An 18556-nucleotide genomic window follows, 5' to 3' on the forward strand; every position below is an offset into this window, starting at 1 on the left:
GTATGAGCGGCGAGTTATTGACAGTTTCCAATTCTCTTTTTTACTTCTCTATATGTTGCTTCTCCATATATTCTCAGTGTTTCACAGTGGACATACACTGTAAATCTGGAAAGAAAAACTCTCATAAATGTTTCAAAAGAAAACGGGCTATCTAAAAGCTCTAACATATAAGAAGAGGAATTAGGTTTGTAACGTAAGCAGGAAAGCGGGGACTGGGATAAATGGGTGAAGTTTCTAGGAGACCTTATTTGACTCGCTATAAGACAATGGTCTGTGAGAGAAATAAACAGTTCCACTGCTACGGTGAGTTCTCCATCAAAAAGGCTGTGCCTCTAGAATGCTTTGAGACTATCTGGGGATGTACTGCAGGGAAAGCCTCCACGGTGCACAGGGTCAGCTTCTCCTAAATCTATACACTCCAAATCCTTTAACACTGCTCAAGTCAACTATGCTGCAGAATCCATAATACCTCTATTTCACTCTCTACGTAAGTTCACATTCTCATTCAAGCTTTTAGGATCCAGTTCTCTGTTCTCTCACCATTTCAGAGCCAACGGAGTACAGCTCAAAGAACATCCAACTGGGAATCAAAGGTTCAGATCCCAGCAGTAGCACTGGAAAGAACACAGCCGTGGACGAGTCACAATCTTCAGGAGTCTCAGTCTCCACAACGGTAAAATGGCAGTAAAATGTATACAACCTCACAAGGTAAAGCTGACATTTCAAGATAAAACCTGTGACACTGCTTTTATAACCAATAAAGTGCTATACAAGCAAAAGACAATACATTCCTGTCATGAGAGCTTATGCAGGAGCTGGATGGGCAGTTACAGGGATCCTATTCCACTGGAAGCAGAAAGCTTTAATTCCGAGATCATATGATTCTACCTTGGTGTTTAAGCATCACCTCCACGAAGAGGTCCTCCACTCCTTTTAACGTTCTTCTGACTTCTGACACCACAGAGTATAACAATGATTGCTTTTTCTCAAACTTCTAAGGCTGAGTCTCGATTTTTCACCATGAAGACATTTTCTTGAAACAAGGACCAAGGTTTCCATCTTTATCCTCAACCCCTAGTGCTGCTGGTAATTCACAAATGACTATTGGTGATTCGACTGAACCTTAATAGAACCCCTAGGGCTTCTCAGGTGGCTCAGCGGCAAAGAATCCACCTGCCAATACAGGAGGACACGGGTTTGATGCCTGGGTCTAGAAGATCCCCTGGAGGAGGAAATGGCAACCTGCTCCAGTATTCTTCCCTGGAAAATCCCATGGACAGAAGAGCCTGGCGGGCTACAGTCCATGGGGTCACAAAGAATTAGACACGACTGGACGTGCACTCCAGCTCCAACACCCCAGAACCCCTACTTAAAGTACAGCCTAAGGGCCAGCACTACTGACATCAATATGGAAACATGTTGCAGTGCTGATTGCCTAGCCAAGTCCCAGCTCCACGAAATCAGAACCTGCATTTTCACAAGATCCCCAGATGATTCCTATGCTAACAAAGTGAGACTGCTGCCGCCAATGTAGAGACTACCTTCAAGAAGCAAGGGCCAGGAGTATGCTCATCCAACAAGCTCTCTCTCCAAAGCCCAGCAAAAGGACTGACTCAGCCTCTCACTCGTTTATTCAGCCATTCGCTCACTCAACAACCATATATTATGTTCCTATACGACTCCAAGCATGTTCCTAGGCACCAAGTCTGTTCGCGCAGGTGTAATTGAATGGTAAGGATCCTCTAATACCACAGAGAATGGCCCCATCCCGCTCCCTGACCACAAAATCCAGCTAAAAACAATTTAAGTGCCTCTGAATTCCAGCTCCTCCAACCCTGGCCCAGCGCTTCACATGCTTTGCAGGTGTCAGGGCTGATAACTCTTCACAAACCTCGGAGAACCCACCCACACAACAGCCACAGCTCAATGGTTTGGGCACAGCCCCTTTATATTTCTGCAGGTGTTACATTCCAAAAATACTTCTTCTTACAAAGCATGGCAGGAATTCTACACTGAGGAAAGAAAAGAGGTTCAAGAAGGGCCTGATTTTTCCCGAGGGACAGAAGAGACTAAACCTCTCACAGAGAGGTTTACATTTTAAAAATGTATTTATTTTATCAACCACATGCTCACAAGTCAAATATCCCCTCAAAGACATTTTGCAGACAGAGATATTCTGGGAACATACTGGAGGCAGCTTATTTATCTGCCGCTATTATAAGACTAGCCCGAAGGGATGAGTATCAGATGCTATCTCCCGCTGAAATGACAGTCTGCCCGCCTGCCACCTCGATGCCAGGTCACAGCTACTTCATGCCCCCAAATAGCCCCTACTTGGCTCTTAAAAGATTGTCTCTGCCCCCACCAGTCTTGCAAGAGGCTTCCAATTAGCCCAGGTCAGTCCCAATGGGGAGGGCTATCAGTTTGCTCTAAGAATTCTGCAACATCTTTGGGGTCTGTAAACTGACAACAGAAAATGTAATTAACATACAAACATGATACTAATATGGAATACTGCCACAGTGCTGGAAACCCTCAGGGGCTGGTAGGATCCCAGGCAAACTCAGTTCTTGGATTTTATTGTGCAAAAGGGAATTATAAGAAAGCATACTCCGGTCAGCTGCAACTGTCTCAAAGCTGTCTCCTTTGCTATCTTTAACCAAATTATCCTTCCGATTACAAGATTTAGCAATTAGGAAAGCTTTCCACTTCTCCTGTAGGTCCTCTCTACCTTAGACTAGTAACTGTTTCCTTCCCCACAGTGAGCACATTGGGGTGGCGGCTGGCCTTCTATTCAGTGCAGTATCTCTGGAGCCCAGAAGATAGATATTAGGTCTTCAGTAAAAAAAACTTACAGAATGATGACAATTCATTCATCAAGCATTTAATGAGTGCTGAGTTTTAGGATTAGAATACTAAATACCCAAAGATGAAAAAGAAATAAAGAAACGGTTATTAGGTCTTATTGACCTTTGGAGACTAAATAAAACAAGAAAAGAGGACTATAAAAAGCCTGGATGCAAACTCCAGTGTGAGAGATGAGGGAATTCCTGGAGCAGAGCAAGCCAAGTGCAACAGAAATGGAATTTTCTTATCCACAGCATGTCACACAGATCCACCCCCAGTCTGTAATTCACTGTGTACTGCACGCATTTCCCACACTCCAGCCTCTTACTCTCTGACTGGCCAAATTTCTCATCTGCCTTTTAAAACATCAGTATATACTGTACGGGATATCCTGTCTTCCCACTAACCTGTCTTATCATCAGGAGGATCACAGCTCATAGCACGGTGCACTTCTCAGAGGCACTCTGACTTTATTCTCAGGCCCAGCTGTAAGGCTGTTAGTGTCACATTGCACAGAAGGGCAGGGGCCTGCAGGCTTGCCACAGGCTGTACCTCTGGACCCAGCTTCCATCTCTTCTAAATCCTGTGTTCTCATCACCGACCCACTTCCTCTCCCGGGCGCCTCTCCACCCAGCACCGCTGCCCAACAGAAACACAAGGTAAGCCACACATGCCATCACACATTTCCTACTAGCCTCATTACAAAAGGAAAAAAGAAATGTGAAATTAATTTCAGTAACTTCTATTAACCCAGCACACCCAAATATTATTTCAACCTCTAATCAATATAAAAAAAAATTGCCAATGAGGTATTTCACCTTCTTTTTTAGTACCAAGTCTTCAAAGTCCAGCGGCCACTGAACACTGATGGAGCAACTCAGTTCTAGGTGCTGAACAGCACTGTGGCTGGTGGCTATGGACTGCACGGGGTGGACCTACTGTGAGCACGTCTTACACATGCTTGAGTCTCAGGGGGCCTAACTCTTGCTGTTTCTAAGTACCTAGAGGACATACATAAAGCCTTTTCAGTGGCACCAGTTTCTGCTGGATATGAATTTGGGGAGGCCCCAGATTTCAGCTGACATAGGTTCTCCATGTTTCAGTGACTTGCAGCTCCAACCTTCAAGTCTCATTGTAGCCACCACTCCTTTAAGGAAGCCTCTGTAGCTATGCCCCCAACAGAGCCCCCAAAACTTCACACCTCCAAACCTTAACCCCATACTGTGAGTGCCTGCCTGTATTACCCACTATTGGACTTCCTTGAAACAAGACTGTTTCATTCATCGCCCAAGCCTTATCTCCCAACATAGTACTGCCTCAATAAATATTTGCCAGATGCATGGATGGATGGTTGGATAAATGAATGAAATCCCTCCTAACACAAAATCTCTCTCTCTCTAGGCCATAGTTTCCTCCTCTGTAAAATCTCCATGGTTCCTTTCAGCTGTGAAAGTCGACAAGGCCATGGAGCAACTTGCGTTGCTCACGCTGGGTCACAAATACCAAATGGGGCACTTACCCCGAGCCCACATTGCACAACCAGCTTGACCAGCCATCTGACACAGGAAAGAACACTCAGACTGCACTTGAAAGGTTATTTCTCTGGACCAGTACAAAAGGGGGCAAACCAGATTATTTTCAGGTCTTCAAAAAGTATCCTATAAACTTCCTGCTATTCCAGAGAACTACAGAAATGTCTATGTTCTCTCATGTACATCTTTCTTTTTTTGGCTGCAACTAGAAGCATTTAGGATCTTAGTTCCCCAACCAAGGATAGAACCAAGGCCCCCTGCCATGGAAGCGAAGAGTCTTAACCACTGGACTGATGGGGAAGTCCCTCTCATGTAATTCTTGAATAGCTTCCCTAGCCAATCATTTATGTTTCTTACACTGTTCTTTTTCAGTTGCTAAGTCATGTCCAACTCTTTGCAACCTCATGGACTGCAGCATATCAGGTTTTTCTGTCCTCCACTATCTCCCGGAGCTTGTGCAAATTCATGTCCATTGAGTTGGTAATGCTACCTATTTCATTCTCTGCTTCCCCTTTCGCCTCCTGCCCTCAGTCTCTCCCAGCACCAAGGTCTTTTCCAATGAGTCACCTCTTTCCATCAGTGGCCAAAGTATTGAAGCTTTAGCTTCAACAACAGTCCTTCCAATGAATATTCAGGGTTGATTCCCTTTAGGATTGACTGGTTTGATATCCTTGCTGTCTAAGGGACTCTCAAGAGTCTGCTCCAGCATCACAGTTTGAAAGCATCCATTCTTTGGCACTTATCCTTCTTTATGGTCCAGCTCTCACACCCCTACCTGACCACTGGAAAAACCATAGCTTTGACTATATATATCTTTGTTGGCAAAGTGATGTCTCTGCTTTTTAATATGCTGTCTAGGTTTGTTACAGCTTTCCTTCCAAGGGGCAAGTATCTTTTAATTTCTTAAATAGAAAATGGTTAATTTTTGCCTTTAATGAATGAATATCATCAAAAGATCACAAGGTCAGGTTTCAGACTCCAAAGTCCTGGTTTTCAGTGCCATTGCTAGCCACTTGGTCATCAATTTCCTTATCCATAAAAGAGGGGCAACAAAATAACCAGATCACAGAGTTGCTGTAATGGCCAGAATGCCTTATACACTGTAAAGGACCAAGTGAATGTAAACTATTACAGAAACTACTTCTTCCGAAGTATGTCAAAGTGAGATGACAGAGCAGTCCACAAATAATACTGCCAGTGGCCAGGCCCAGGCCTGGGGAACTCAGAGAAAAGCTAGAAGAAACCCAGTGCACTCCACTCCTGGGCAAACATCGAACAGGCCCGGAATTCATGGCTGCACAAAACCAAGCCCCAGACGTGCTGCCCAGAGATCTGAGGTAGCAAGCAGTCCAGAGGGCAGGCCCCCCAGGTAAACAGGCATCTGTCTGCCAGGCCCCACTGGGAGGTGGCCATAGGGGAGGCTGCCTACTGGAGCGCAGAGGACAGCACAAAGGAGCCAGGCATCCGAGCTAGGTAGGGAGTGTCTATCTCCGAAGTGTCTATCTCCTGCTGCACTCTGGCAGGCCAAGCCAAAGAGCTGGACAAAGAGCTTCATCTGTCCTTTCTCTCTCCTGCAATGTTTTCAGGAGGTCTGAAATTTCCCATACTAACTCTGCCCATTTCAAACAGGAACTAGGTTTGCATGTACGTGTATGTGTGTACATGCGTTTTATTATTTCAGAAGAAAGCACTTTGCAGTCTGAGAATGAGTCATCAGTAATCCTTGTCGATGTGCCAGCAGCCTGCCCCTCTTCATTACAAACAGAAAGATAAAAGCTCTTGCACTACATTAGCTGGCATACGCCTCCACAGACAGTACAAATAAATTAATTGTGCCTCATCTCAAACAGCCCGGGAGGTGTGCGGGAGGGGAAAATGCACTCCGTCTTGTTTCATTAACAAATTAAACTGCAATAGAGCCATGACCATTCTCTTACGTACAGACGTCCGGCTATTCGGCCAACTCCAGGCAGTGGCCCATTTGGGGCGGCACTACCCAAGGTCCACACGTTGAGAAACCTGTGTCTCCTGCTGAGAGGAGTACACGTCCTTTATCCCTTTCATGGTCCTTGGAGAGGGGATGGTGTGATCCCAGGGGCCACTGTAAGGACACCTGGGGGACCAGAGTCACCCATCTCGCGCTGGGCGCTGCTGCAAAAGGGAGGAGTTTCAATCACTTACCCCAGGCAAATAAACAAACCAGTTCTGCGGCCCTGGTATGTACATCACAGTGAAAGAGTCTGCCATCAAGCAAACTCTGTCACGCTAAGGATGGTGAGCATTCCAGAAAGAACAAAGTTATTCAAGACCGACTTGAAAAACAAGTCAGACTCCCCTTCACCGCAAGCTAAGATTATACCCTCAAATACACCTTCCTGCGATTCTTAGACGACTGCTTTTGCAGTGCAGTTAAAAGCAATTTGCTACAACGCTGTGATTTTCTTTATCCTGGTTCCGTACTACATAATTTAGGCAACCTGCATTTTAAAGTTGAAGAAGCAGGACTAAAAAGATGATCCTTTCATGTTTTATCTCCAAAGGGACAAAAACAGTGCTTACAGGGGAGGTGGGGGACAGGAAGTGGGGTGCTGAATGCTAAAAGGAAAGAACAAAGTGGACTCTAAGGAGAAGAGGAAGGGCCCCTCTCCTTTGCAAGGATCACCCGATTAACCAGTGACCTGCAAGGACATTAAGATCCCAAACAGTGAATCCAACTGCAAAATATGTCCGAAGTGTTTATTATACAGATGGCCTCTGGGTTTAGGTACTGGGAATTTGGTTTCTTTTTTGAACTGTAAAATCTAAGAATCTAAAAAATTCCAAGCAGAAAATCTGACCTCACAAGGCTAGGTCCTGCCCATAACAACAACAAAAAAAGAAACTAAACCTAAAGATGGAGAAGGCACTGGCACCCAACTCCGGTACTCTTGCCTGGCAAATCCCATGGATGGAGGAGCCTGGTGGGCTGCAGTCCACGGGGTTGCTAACAGTTGGACACAACTGAGCGACTTCACTTTCACTTTTCACTTTCATCCAATGGAGAAGGAAATGGCAACCCACCCCAGTGTTCTTGCCTGGAGAATCCCAGGGACAGGGGAGCCTGGTGGGCTGCCAGCTCTGGGGTCGCACAGAGCCGGATACAACTGAAGCGACTTAGCAGAAGCAGAAGCAAACCTAAAGAAGATAATGATAGGGATTTTCCTGTGATTCAGTGGTTAAGAATCCGCCTTCCAACACAGCGGGTATGGGTTCAATCCCTGGTTGGGGAACTAAGATCCAATGTGCCACAGGGCAACTAAGCCCACACACAACTAGAGAAGCCTGCGATGTACACAGAAGAACCAACACAGCCAAGAAAAAAGCATTGTAATAATAAATTCAACCAGATTCAAACCTTAGCATAATTGAAGAAATACCAAGTAAACAATGAGGTATCATTGAGCCAAGCCTTTGTAAAAGTGACTTTATCTAATGTAGGCCAAGTGGTTGAAGTTAGTACCTTACTGCTTTGCTGGTGGCATTGTAAACTGGCACAAGTCTTCTGGAAAGCAATTTAGAAATATCCATTGAGAGCCAAAAAAAAAAAATTGCGCCCTTTAACCCAGAAATCCTGCTCTTGGGAATCCACCCTAAGGAACTAATCTACAATAAGTATGAAGCCATATCTCCAAGTATTATTTATAATAGCACAAAACTGTAGGGGGAAAAAAAGTCTAAATGTCCAATAATAGATGAATGGTTAAATAAATTCAGCCTGTGGGATGATAGATTGTAAGACCATTAAAAATCATTTTGAAGACTATGTAACCATTTGGAAAACATTTGCTTAAGGTTTACTGAAAAGAGCAGAATACAAAATTGGGTCTACATATGATTACAACTATACAGAAATATGTCTGCATGCAGACAAGGGTTAAAAGGAAAAATGAAAACAGTTGTGGGAGGATAGCGAGCTTGTGGGTGAACTTTTTTCTTTTTTTCAATCTTTTTATTGTGGTTATAGCATTTTATCTTGTGAAAAAAGAAAAATCATTGGGTGCATATGCAGCTGCTCAACTCGCATTCAAAGGATGAATCAGGAATCTGGGAAACCAAGATGCTGATTTGGGACATGGAACAATTTCTAGCACTAGTCTCTATCCTAAGCTTGCCTGGGTCCCTCCTATCACATCTCTCAGCCCGTGAGGTAGGCTGATGAGCAAACAGATGCTCGGAGAAGCAGGAGGAGGTACCCAAATCTGTACTAAGCTACAAATGACAGACAGGATGAGATTTTATATCAATTCTGCTCCAAGGCCCCAGCCCGTCCTGTCAACTGCTGCTGCTGGTTTCGAGATCCCTCCTGTCTCTGGGAAATAGTTTCCTCCTTAATAAAATGAAGAGATTCACCTTTCTTCCAGCACTGTGTGGAACCATCCACGTATGGTTCATAAACAGCCTGTGTCCAACTCACCTGTAAAGCAGGTGAAATCTCAGATAAACGGTCCCCAACCAGAGCTGGTGAATTAGTGACAATTCTACTAGGCATACTGATGGTCCAACTGAAAGAGTTTTCAAATTTGCAAGGTTCAAACGTGACACACACTCAATAAAAACCATACTTCAAATTTTAACTTCTGGTCTTTTCCCTAGGTCACGATAAGTAGTACAATACTATCTCGTGATGCTGGACAGCAGTAACAAGGGGGAACTTCTTCCCCTTCCAGTCTGTTTTTCGCTTGCAGTACAGTATTGAATCAATTACACGAGACATGCAACACTTATTATAAAAGGGGCTTTATGTTAAATGATTTTCCCCAACTGTAGGCTGAGGTAAGTGTTCTGAGCACATTTAAGATAGGCCAAGCTAAGCTGTGATGTTTAGGAGGTTTTAAGTGTATCAAATGCATTTCAACTTACACTATTTTCAATTTAGGATGGGTTTTATCAGTTTGATGACATAACTCATCCTAAGGGGAGGAAGATCTGTAATACTTTCTCAATTTTACACGGCAGAAGAAGTCTGATTTTTCTTTACAACTAAAGTACGTAAAAGTTAAGGAATATCAGGATGTAACCCTGCCGAGGAAGATCTGTATCTGGGAGTGGAACACCTGAATCTGAATTTAACCAGCTGCCCAGGCAATTCTTCTGCACAGGAATACTTGAGAACCACTAGTTAAGAATCCTGGGCTTCCCTGGTAGTTCAGCTGGTAAAGAATCTGCCTGCAATACGGGAGACCCCGGTTCAATTCCTGGGTCAGGAAGATTCCCTGGAGAAGGGATAGGCTACCCACTCCAGTATTCTTGGGCTTCCCTGGTGGCTCAGATGGTAAAGAATCCACTTGCAATGCGGGAGACCTGGATTTGATCCCTGGGTTGGGAAGATCCCCTCGAGGAAGGCACGGCAACCCACTCCAGTATCCTTGTCTGGAGAATTCCCACGGACAGAAGAGCCTGGCAGGCTACAGTCCATAGGGTCTCAAAGAGTCAGACACGACTGCCAGAATAAGCACAACAGAGTACAGTTAAAAATCCTGCAAACATCTGCCAGATCCAAACACCCAACTCATATGTCCACCTCCCCACACATAAGAAAGTCCCCTGGATTGGAGAGGAGGTTAGGTTTAGAAGCTTGTACTTGTTCAAATGAGTATTCATCGTCAAAGAGTGAAAATGTTTTTCTTTTTAATGTTTAAGATGGAAAAACACAAGAGGGTAATCTGTGTTCCTCAGACACTTCTTTTTCAGGGGAAAGAAGTCCTGGGCTCCCAAGTGTTATCCAGTTTCACACGCCCGTGTTTACCATAGTGCTGGGAACATAATAGGTATTCAAACCGCCTATTGAAGAAGCAGAGACATGAATGACTGCTCGAGCTGGTGGTGAGGCAATATCTTGCATCCAACTACACTTAATGTTTGTTTTGCTTGCTTGTCTGCCCGCACCATGCAGAAAGGCCCATGATGTGGGGGTGGGGTGCAGAGCATCCCGTGTCCTACGCAGTGATGCTGTGTCCCAGATGCTAGAAGAGGGCCTGGGATGCTGTGCATTTGTCAACAGTGGTTGAGTGAATGAACAGTAGGCACCAGCAAGAGCCAGAAAAAAACGTGAGGGCTCCTGGATCTGGTCATTTCATCCATAAACAGACACAGTTCCTACAGGAGAAAGGAATGGAGAACTTGTTTACCAAGTGCACATCATGCCCACCACGTGGGCCGGGTGCTTCCACACTCACAGGTCCTCAGACACCCAGCAGACTAGATGACATCCAACAGACTAGCAAGTAGGACTAGATGGTTTACCGAAAGACTTAGGCAGTAAGGAAGAGACTCTGGGTTCAAGAGCACATTCTCTACAGTCTTCACTAAATACAAGGTAGTCAAACACGAAAAATAAGAGAATGAATAAAGTCTAAAAGAAGGTCCTAGAGAGGATCCACTGTCCAAAGGAAACACGCTGTACACACACGCTCAAAGGTGTGGAGTAAACCTGAAGAGGTTTCCCAGAGGGAGCGCCGGGGCCAACCTCACACCAAGCTGTGGACAGGAAGTGGCCCTTGCTGGAGCTGCCTCTTAGCCTGTGGATGCTGTGAGAGCCTCAGCTGCTCACCTCAGGACCCATCTCTCTCCCTGAATGCACTAATAGTAGCGCTTACGCTGACCCCAAATTCCCATCAGCTGCAAACACTTTAGACGCCAGTGACACCCAGACCACTTGCAGGGTTCTACTGGCTACAGTTATCAAGCACCCATGGGTGCACGTCCCCACGTAATCAAGAGTCAAGATCGATTATGAACTCAAACTGGCCTGGATTCAAACTCTGCCTTCACCATCTTCTGACTGCAAGGCCTTCATGTCCCAAGCCTCAGTTTCCTCATCTGTAATGGGGGATAATACTAATGCTCACCTCAGAGAGTTATTGTGAGGGTTAAGTAAAACAATGCCCTTAAAGGACTTGCCACAGGACTGGCACGCAGTCAAGTTCCAGTGGATGGCACCTATTACAACTGGAAGCACCGTAAAATCGGAACACTAGACGTTTCCCCAGTGCACAAGCACATACGCTACCTATGTGTCCTGCATTCTCCACTTTTTCCAATTCCACATAAAAAAAAATTCATCTGCTAATACAGGACATATATTTGTTATTTTTAATAGGCACAGAATAAGTATCTATTCCTCTCCCCAGGGATCAAACTTTTTAATGATTTCCACATTAGATTTAACATTAAATGCAAATTGATCCATAAAGTCACCTAATTAGAAATTAAGCATGCCATAGACATTACCCATGATTTAATTAGAACAACAACACAATATGAAGAGAAATGCCCCTCCCTTAGGAGGAGAAGCTGGGCGTGGCTCTCCAGCTGGACCAATTACAGGCTAGGATCTGAAAGGTCACCTGGCCTGCCAGGGCCCCAGAAAAACGATCGAGTTAGATTTCAAACTTCCTTCCCAAAGAAAAGAAATCTATAGTCCAAATCACTTCAGTAACTATTTATGGAGCAACCGGCTCTGGGGATTCAAGGACTCGTTCATGTTTTGAGAAGGACACAGATTAGGGAATCCATGGCCGGTTCCATTTACCAGCACACCCTGCCTTGAGGAGTGGAAGGGTTTGAACTTTTATTATGGACAATGCTACCAGGCAAATGTTCCTCCCACTCCGCCTTCCCCTCCTTTGGGAGGCCATGCCCCCAATATTCATTTCCCAAAGCAGAATTTTAAAGTCACAGAGTCTCAGGGCTCAAAGCTCCAGACTGGTAGAGCTGGTCAAGCTATCTGATGCTTAAATCATGACCTACACCTCCAACCCAGGGCTTCTCCCTGATCAGATTCTGAAAAGGCTGCCAAGACTTATCTCAGCACGGCTTGTCCTTTTCGGTGCAAAATCATCTTTGTCCCTAGCCTGGCCTTTTGACCAAAAAAGTGGAAGAGGAGGAGGGGGAGAGACAGCAGTGTACTGAGAGCCCTCTGGAATCATGCACATGGCATGGAATCTCAGGGGTTCAGCAACGCTCTGCGTGGCCAGGAACTGTGCAGGGGTCCGGCAAGGCGTGAGGCTGACTGACCAGTAGCATCTCAGGTTTCGGGGAGCCTGTGGGACAGTATCCTACCCTGGATGTGTGCGGGACCCTCTCCTTCCCTCCCTCACTGTGGGACAAGGACATCCTCCATAGCATGCTACAGCAAGCCCTTGCAGTCACTCCCCCATCCCCAGGCACCTTCTATCACCTCCTCAAACTAACTACTCTTCTTCTATTCTGTTGGGGGTGAGCAAACAGGGGCTGCTGCTCCTGTAGAGACCCTGAGGAGGGGGCTTGTGACTCAGGCCAGGGCAATGAACCCTTTCCTGATTCCTGGAAATGTCACTATAAGAGAGTCACAGAAAGTAACTACAATTCAGCAGCGGTTGCTCAAAAGACTCTTGGACGATATCCACTGCAAGAAAACGCCAGAGCAAACTTCTCCAACTCTTAAAAGTTAAAGAACTGCCCTTCATTGAATACGCTGATTACATGTAAAGCATATGTAAGTAAAATTTATACTACTCAGCCCAAAGCAGGGTAGACGAAGATACTTTAGATACCATTAGGATGCTGGTTATTGAAACTTATGGAATTTCTCCTTTAAAAGAAAAGCCTGAATCACAGTGAAATAAATATAAAGACATCTGACTTTAAACTAGCCTTGCCCTATGCTTGAGAACCCTACAGGGATAAAACAAGAACGTAATTTACGGAAAAGGATTTGGAATTGGACTCAGAAATGCCAGTACACGAAATCAAAATGTTATTATCACACAAATTCAAATTTTACTTTTGCCAATTAATTCCACCAAAAAAAAAGTGGGAGATAGCGAAATCCTTACAGAAGAACCACGTCACTCTATAAACATGATCTCAAAGCCCTTGTCCCACAAAGGCTGAGGGGGAGAGAGACCAAGGGGATGCGAGAGGACATCTTGCCTCTGAAGAGCAACTTTGCAGCTTACAAAGCCTATTCACTTTCATTGTCTTCTTTGATGCCCCCAAGACAGTCCTGTGGGGACTGTGGAGATGCCCACGAATCTGTCTCATGCTCTAAGAGGGGAGGAAGCTGTTGAAGGTCCCACAGCCAACAAGTGACAGCTCAAGCAGGTGAGCCACGGGTCATGTCAGGGCCAAGCATCATCCATGGACCACTACTCACAAAGAACACCCAGGATCTTTCCCAGGGATGCTCATGCATCTCTGTATGAGAAAGTGGGAGGAGGGGGTGGAGTTATGAGCCTGTTTTGACCCATTCCTACCAGAGTTGTACTTTCCAGACTTCACAGCATGAGGTCAAAGGAAAAGAAAGCCACTTCTTCATACTTTTATCTCAATAAGGATGCACGGGCCAGGCACAATCTTAAGCGCTTCACGTACATTAAGTCATTTTTACTCTTACAACAGGTCTATGAGGTAGGAACTATTAATGCCCCTATTGTACTATTCAGTAAACAGCAAGGTTAAGTAATTTGCCCAAAGGCAAAAGGCTCGAAACTGGTGGGCTGGGAGCCAGGAGCCAGGAGCCAGGCAGTCTGGGCCCAGTTGCTGTTCTTTTGACCATTAAGCTATCCTGCCTCACACGAGATGCCAGCGTTCGTGAATTCAAACCTGCCACAGGTCTGGGTGCAGGTCCCCAAGAACTCCCTGATATCACCACACGAAGCTTCCTTGACTTCCAGATGCGCCGTGTTTCAGAAACATGCAGGTCACCACATTCTATCCCTGCCCCCCTTCCACCTCCCCTTATTGAGTTACTGCAGGAGGATCGTGTATTAAGGCAAACACCACTTTGACATAACCTAATAACCACCCATCTCCTAGCACTCAGCAGGAACGAATGCTACAGGGCACACGTGCAAACTCGATTCTCAGTCCAGGAGTGATTTCTGTGGGAAGCGTAATTCCATTGTTTTCCTCACCCAGCACATCTTATATCCATAAAACACAAGACCCCCATCAGTCAGGACACTCAGGAATGAAAGGCCCTGCCTCCTAACCCGTGTTTCAGGTACAGCTAGACTCCATCTGGTGACAGAAAGTCAAACCTAACCTGATCTTCCCATTTAAAAACACAGTACCAAACACACACATCTATATGTAGAAGGCAGCATTTGAACAGAGACATATAAGTGTTTCATATCCAATTCCTCTGCTTACTTATTTATTAGCCCCAAATTACTCCTGATACTGTTGCCTATGGTCACTATAAACTACAGTTATATCTTGATATTGAGGGTTCTGTTCCAGGCTACCACAATAAAGCAAATATCACACTAAAAGCAAGGTACACAAGTTTTTTGGCTTCCCAGTGCATATATTAATAAAAGCTATCCTTATACTACTTGGACTGGAAGAGTCTGCGAGAAGACCCTGGAAATCCAACCAGTCAATCCTAAAGGAAATCAATCCTGAGTATTCCTTGGAAGGACTGATGCTGAAGCTCCAATACTCTGGCCACTTGATTCAAAGAGCCAACTCATTAGAGAAGACCTTACTGCTGGGAAAGATTGAAGGTAGGACGAGAAGCGGATGACTGAGGATGAAATAATTGGATGGCATCACCGACTCAATGGACATGAGTTTGAGCAAACTCTGGGAGATGGTGAAGGACAGGGAAGCCTGGTGTGCTGCAGTCCATGAGGTCGCAAAGAGTCAGACACAACTGAGCGACAACAATGTTTATACTATATTGTAGTTGATTAAGTGTGCAATATAGCAGTATACCTAAAAGCAACGCACATACCTTAATTTCAAAATACTTTGTTACAAAGTGCTAACCATCATCCAAGCTTTTGTCAAGTTGTAATCTTTCTTTTTCAGTTATTTATTTATTTATTTTTGTCTGTGCCCGGTTGTCATTGCTGCACAGGTTTTTCTCTAGTTGCAGTAAGCAGGGGTACTCTCTAGTTGCGGTGTGTGGGCTTCGCATTGTGGTGGCCTCTCTTCTTGCAGAGCACAGGCTCTAGGGTGCACAGGCTTCTATAGCTGGCGGCACGTGCGCTCAGCACTTGTGATGCATGGGCTTAGTTTCTCTGTGGCATGTGGGTTCTTCCCAAACCAAGAATCGAACCCCTGTCTCCTGCACTGGCAGGTGGATTCTTTACCACTGAGCCACCAGGGAAGCCCAGGTCATAATCTTTTTGCTGGTGGAGGGTCTTGCTTCACTGCTGATGGCAGCCAAGTGATCAGGGTGGTGACTGCCAAAGGTTGGGGTGGTTCTGGCAATTTCTTAAAATAAGACAAGAAAGGCTGCTACATGGATTGACTCTCCCTTTCACAAATGATTTCTCTGTAGCTGCAATGCTGTTAGCATTTTACCCACTGTAAAACTTCGTGCAAAATTGGAGTCAATTTTCTCTCAACCCTGCTTTATCAACTAAGTTTATGTAATAGTCTAAATCCTTTGTTATCATTTCAACAATCTTCACAGCATCTTCATAGGAATAGATTCCACCTCAAGAAACTACTTTGCTCATTCATAAGAAGCAACTCCTCATCTGTTAAAGTTTTATCATGAGATTGTAGCAATTCAGTCACATCTTTAGGCTTTCTTTTGGTATTTCTACAACATCTGCAGTTACTTCCCCCACTGAAGTCTTAAAGCCTTCAAAGTCACAGAGGAGAGTCAGAATCAACTTCTTTCAAACTTTCCTTAATGTTAATATTTTGACCTCTTTGCATGAATCCTGAATGTCTTTAATTGCATTTAGAATGGTAAATTCTTTCCAGAAGGTTTTCAATTTACTTTTCCCCCAGACCCATCAGAGGAGTCACTGCCTACAGCAGCTATAACCTTACAAAATGTATTTCTTATATAATAAAACTTGAAAATCAAAATTATTCCTTGACCCACAAGGCTGCAGAATGGATGCTGTATTAACAAGCATGAAAATCTCATTGTACATCTCCATCAGAGCTCTTGGGTGACCAGGTATATTGTCAATGAAAAGTCATATTTTGAAAACCATCTTTTTTTCTGAGCAATGGTTTTAAAATATTCAGCAAATCATTCTGTCACCAGGTATGCTTTATTCTTCCTTTTACATAGTAGAGGCAGGACAGATTTAGCATAATTCTTAAGGGCCCCAAGATTTCCCTAACAGTAAATGAGCACTGGCTTCAACTTCAAATCACCAGCTGCATTAACCTTGTCTTTGAAGCTAGGCATTCACTGACTTCTCCTCTCTATCTATGAAAGACTGAGCTGGCCTTCTTCCAATATTAGGGTATCTGATAATTTGTTGTTTAGCGTAGCCACCTTCATTAATGGTCTTAGCTAGATCTTCTGGGTAACTTACTGTGGCTTCTACATCAGCACTTATTTGCAGCTTGCACTTTTATGTTGTGGAGATGGTTTCTTTCCTTCAACCTCAGGAATCAAACTCTGCTAGCTTCAAATTTTCCTTCTGCAGCATCCTCACCAATAGTGGCTTTCACAGAATTGAAGAGAGTCAGGGCCATGATGTGGACTAGTCCTTAACTTAAGGAAGGTTGTGGCTAGTATGGTCTTCTGTCCAGACCGCTGATGCTTTCTCCATGAATCAGCAACAAAGCTGTTTCATTTTCTTTTAAAGTGCTACTGGAGTAGCACTTTCAATTTCCTTCAAGAACTTTTCCTTTGCCTTCATAACTTGGCTAACTGATGCAAGAAGCCTAGTTTTGGGCCTGTCTCAACTTTCAACATGACTTCCTCACTTCCTGCTTCACCATTTCTAGCTTTTGATTTTAAAGTGAGAGAGGTATGGCTCTTCCTTTCACTTGAGCAAAGGCCACTGTAGGGTTATTAACTGGCTCACTTTCAATATTTCTGTGTCTCAGGAAACAGGGAGGCCTGAGAAGAGGGAGAGAAATGAGGGAACAGACACTTGGTGGAACAGTCAGACTCATACATTTATGGATTAAGTTCACTGTTTTAAATGGGTACGGTTCATAATGTCCGAAAACAATAGTAACAGAAAAGACCACAGATCACCCCAGCAAATATAATGAAAATAACAAATAGAGCAAACAATGAAAAAGTTTCAAATATTGTGAGAATTATCAAAATGTGAGAGAGAGACACAGTGAACAAATGCTGGTGGAGAGATGGCACCTGGAAAAGCAGGGTTGCCGCAAACTTTCAATTTGTAAAACATGCAGTACCTGCAAAGCACAATAAAACAAAGCTTCATAAAATGAGGAATGCCTATATGTTCACTGTACTACTGACTCTATGCACAGACTTGACCATTAATGGCTCATTTTCAAAATAAGATTTACAAGACTTAGAAAATAAACTTATTGTGCCAGGGGGAAGGATGGGAGGAAGGGAGAATTAGGGAGTTTGGGATCGACGGGTACACACTGCTGTATTTAAAATGGATAACAAACAAGGTCCTACTGTGTAGCACAGGGAACTCTGCTCAATGTTACATGGCAACCTGCATGGTAGGGGAATTTGGGGGAGAATGGATACTTGTACATGAATACCTGTATGGCTGAGTCCCTCTGCTGTCCACCTGAAACTATCACAACATTGTTAATCAGCTATGCTGCACTTAGCCACTCAGTCGTGTCTGACTCTTTGCAACTACGCTGACTGTAGCCCACCAGGCTCCTCTGTCCGTGGGAATTCTCCAGGCAAGAATACCGGAATGGGTTGCCATGCCCTCCTCCAGGGGTTCGTCCCAACCCAGGGATCGAACCCAGGTCTCCCGCATTGCAAGCAGATTCTTCATCATGTGACCCACCAGGGAAGCCCAAGAATACTGGAGTGGGTACCCAATCCCGTTCTCCAGGATCTTCCCAACCCAGAAATCAAACCAGGGTTTCCTTCATTGCAGGTAGATTCTTCACCAACTGAGCTACCAGGGAAGCTCTAATCAGCTATACTCCAATACAAAATTTAAAAGTTTTTTTAAAAACAACAAATAAAAGAGGTTTACAAACCCACATGGGAACCTGTTCTGTATAGCAAACTTTGGGATGTGGGTCTGTACTTACATCATAGGAAGCTGAAATGCAAACCCACTGCCTAAGATCCCAGCCCACTCAGTCACCTGGTGGCAGCAGCAGCAGCTGTAACCTCAGGGCGAGAAGCCATTCAGCTCATAAGTGGGGGACTAGAGCCAGGCTTCGGATCTGTAATGGTCTCTGCTGCTGACTTAGAACAGGGTTGGCAA

The 18556-nt window shown here is 44.6% G+C and overlaps 1 protein-coding gene across 9 annotated transcripts in view; it reads right to left on the bottom strand.

Annotated features, from left to right (window-relative positions):
- The window catches only part of TEAD1 (TEA domain transcription factor 1), a 274482-nt gene that overhangs the window by 215076 nt on the left and 40850 nt on the right, over positions 1-18556 (bottom strand). The window contains exon 1 of one of the 9 annotated variants that reach the window (XM_024975802.2): positions 1-18556. This exon is cut by the window's right edge and continues 20579 nt beyond it. The exons of the other annotated variants lie outside the window; for them this stretch is intronic. The gene's annotated coding sequence lies outside the window, so the exon portion shown is untranslated. 9 annotated transcript variants of the gene reach the window in all.

Source organism: Bos taurus, chromosome 15, assembly GCF_002263795.3.
Source record: "Bos taurus isolate L1 Dominette 01449 registration number 42190680 breed Hereford chromosome 15, ARS-UCD2.0, whole genome shotgun sequence".
Classification (NCBI taxonomy): domain Eukaryota; kingdom Metazoa; phylum Chordata; class Mammalia; order Artiodactyla; family Bovidae; genus Bos; species Bos taurus.